The sequence below is a fragment of the Triticum urartu genome, chromosome 5 (assembly GCF_003073215.2).
Source record: "Triticum urartu cultivar G1812 chromosome 5, Tu2.1, whole genome shotgun sequence".
NCBI lineage: Eukaryota > Viridiplantae > Streptophyta > Magnoliopsida > Poales > Poaceae > Triticum > Triticum urartu.
Window position 1 is genome coordinate 239,922,870 of NC_053026.1, and position 3,592 is coordinate 239,926,461.

General features: G+C 34.7%; 1 long non-coding RNA gene across 2 annotated transcripts; it reads right to left on the reverse strand.

Annotated features, from left to right (window-relative positions):
• Positions 1 to 888: 888 nt before the first annotated feature.
• LOC125508484 lies at positions 889 to 3,329 on the reverse strand. 2 transcript variants are annotated; one of them, XR_007283526.1, is made up of 2 exons: positions 2,144 to 3,329; positions 889 to 1,275 (listed from the first exon to the last, which is right to left on the reverse strand). It is a non-coding gene; the product is annotated as an uncharacterized LOC125508484 (long non-coding RNA). The 2 variants fall into 2 exon arrangements; XR_007283527.1 differs by having other exon boundaries at positions 889 to 1,278.
• Between the last annotated feature and the right edge of the window lie 263 nt (positions 3,330 to 3,592).

The window sequence follows — 3,592 nt, forward strand, 5'->3', positions numbered from 1 at the left end:
TTTCTAAAAAGGTAGTCAAAGTCCTCTTAGCTGACATATTCAATTTTTTTAAAAAACATGTGACTTAATTAACGAAATCCATTATTAGTTACAAAAAGAAGAGGTCAAATATTAATTTATTCTTATAATTTTAATACATATGCCACCTAGTATAAATTATCCAAAAAAGAAAACCTATGAGGACATACGGTGGCACCATCATCACCATGTTTTTTTGAAGTTTACAGATCACCTAAGATTTCGCTGCAAAACAGGAGAGTTGCCTTACTAAGGATATTACCAGGTGATTCCACAGTCAATTATTCTTCACTAAATTCTTTACCATCTGAAATATCATATAAGCAGAGATCTGCAGACATTAACTAATGCAAGTGTACCAAGGCAACTATATCACACATCATAACCAGTTGTCTATATACAATCTGATCACTTTGAAAAGTTCAAACAATTTATAAATAGATTAGGGAATTACACCATCTAGACCATTGACCGTGAACTGAAATATTCAGAGAAAGATCTTCACAAAAGACAATTGTTATCGAAATCAAATTTGGAAGGATGGTCTCTTAAAATAAAGTACTTCCTAACAGATACTACCAAATGGATTATTAACTTACATAAGCTAACATACCTACAATAAAATCACTTGACAGAGGAATCCTTCCGAATCAATCTGCTAATCTTTCACTACACATAAGTCATAGGGAAGCTAAAAGAAAATAAATAAATAGGAGATTCTAGCTAAAGAACACCTAATTGCTGTATCATAACAATCAGCACATCATCTTCACATGAGCTGTTAAGTCTTTAATTGGTTCTCCCTTTCGCCGTGTTAAAATCAACGTCAGGTGCACCAATTTTTACATTTAAAGGTATTGGACTGTCTGATGATATTCAAATTGACATAAACTCTAGTTGCACTTGTAGATGATAGTGAGTAGTATGTATACACTTGGTATTAACTTTCCTATACAATAAATATACGCATAGCAATACTTGAATCTTATTGATATAAATACGGGCCTATCAAATATCTAATAGTTTTTATGTTACAGAGATGACACGGCCCAAATAATCCTCATCAATTTGGTTGACCTTGTCGCATTAACTTTTTCATCCATGTATATTCCAAGAGTCGTAACTATTAGCACGTGTACTCGTTTAGGTTCCTCGAATATACTCACTCAATTCGAATCACAATATCATGAATCTTTCAAATCCCATGAATGTCTGTTTCTTCAGTATGCCCGATGTAAGTTGCTATGGCAACAACAACTGCTGAAAAAAAGTGGTGTTAGTATGCAGAAAACATTGAAATTAATGATTTCAAAAAATATAGTTGTACCGGAAAGTAAATTTTCTAGTCATCTCTTGTGGAAGGAACATCAATGCTAGAAAATGTGAAGCTTTGTTCTTCTATTTCAATCTTTTTGAGACCTTGGATATATTGAAATTTTGTTGTGTGCAAGAAAATAAGTATCTTGTCGTCTATCAATGAACGGAGAATCAGTGTAGATATAACCTTATAATTTGATATCATTTTGACTGAACCATCTTGGTTGACTGAACTTGCTAACCATATGTTCAATTACATGTATATGAATGCAATACAAACAGTGCACTCTAACAATAGGAAACAATTCAAGCATTCTACTCAGCATAATCCATTATATTAACATGATTTTGTGGACATTCGAGCAAGGCATGCATCCCTATGAGGTGCTCCTACCAAGAGAACTAAAGAATATTTTGGATATGTGACAACACATTATTTATTGAGCTTATAGGAAAATTAGGTCAACCTGAGCTATACTAAAGAGACCTTAGACAGACAGTAAGATATTCAAGATAATCTGGGAACTTCTACTGTATTCAACTATTTTCGAGATCACATCCCTACCATGATTCATACATATGCAGATAATTATTGGAATACATGCCACTTGCATGTTTGAAAACATGGAGCAATGACCCATATATGCTAGTAGATCCAGTCAACATAGTTGTAAATCAGTAATCTTGTAAAACTTAATGATGCAGATCAAAACTTAAAGCTAGCCGAGCATGCCCGTTTTGCTACCTCCTCTCTATACCCTTCTTTTGTCGTGGACGTACCGAAGGTTGAATAAGTATTTTGACTTACCTCCATTAGCACAACCGTACTGGTCACTTGATTAATGAAATAGACAACTGGGAGGCTGAGATCCTTATATGATGGAATGATAAGATAGTTGCTCAACAACTACATCTGTGAATGACCATGTGTAACATCAAAATTCCCCAAATCATTTATGTAAGAATTGTGTACTCTGTAGACTTCTTCCCCCTGAAATTCTGACAAAAATACAGACTTGCTTCTTTTGTGATGAAAATCTGAAAACGTACACACTATGCTTATATAATAAAAATTTAAGATCCTCTAAATAAAGTGTTCGAACTTAGTCATACGAATTTACATGAGAAAGATTGAAATATACATTGCCTGATGATTGCTAACAACACAAAAATTACAGTATGAATTTACATAAGAAAGAATTGGACTATCCATTGCTGATTGCTAATAACACAAAAAATACAATCATACTTCAAATTTTGAGGCATACATGTTCCGTTGCAGGCTCAAAAAGAAATTAGCTTGGTAGAACCTGCTGTCATGGGAATTGCCAACAGAAAATTATGGCTCTGTCTACTGGATGCTTACCGGGTTCATTACAAAAACAACCAACTGGAGGCACTTTGAAGTTAATGTTGATAGTTCTAATTATAGGCTCGCCTTATGGTCATAGCCGGGCTTTGAATCGCCTGATTGGCATAGCTCGGCTCTGAACCAATCTCCATTAGGTATCCAAAAAAATTACGGGAGAAGATTCAGGGTTCAATCCAAATCCAATAGGACGAATTCGTGCACAACATGATCAAATGATAGAAAAAAAAGTAGTTGAATCCGAATCCAGAAGAAAAGATAGGATGGTGAACTGGCAAGAAAAAAATCAAAAGAAAATTTGTGAGATACGAACCAGATCTAGATCAAGAAAAACAAATTTAAGGAAGTAACCCCTTCACCACGGCAGATCCATGGCCCAACTTGATTGCATTAGTTTGAGAGAGTAGTAGCTTTGATTTCAACCGTGAAGAGAGAGATGGAAGAGAGAGGAAGGGACGATGGATGGAATACTTCGATGGGGCTTGGTCTCCAGAAAAATTATGGAGAGGAAGGCATAGGGGAATAGTTTTTTTTTCATGGGAGAGACAAAAGGACGGTGGATTATTTTCACTTTGCGTGGAGATAGATCTAAAAAAAACTTTGCGTGGAGAGAAAGAATGATGAAGGGCTGGTGTTATCTCATCTTGTGAGCCTATTTTTAACAGAAAAACGGTGACACTTTTATTGATTAATGTGGTAATTATTAGCTAATCTATACCGTTATAATTCGGACCCACGTGATTAACGGCTCTAATTTACTAATTAATGTGGTAATTTCTAGGGAGTATGTAATTAGTATAGGTATAGGTATATAGATATGTCCAATAATTCTGATATTTGGTGAAGGGCTTTGGAATAATCCAACTAGTCTCTATAAGAATTATCAGA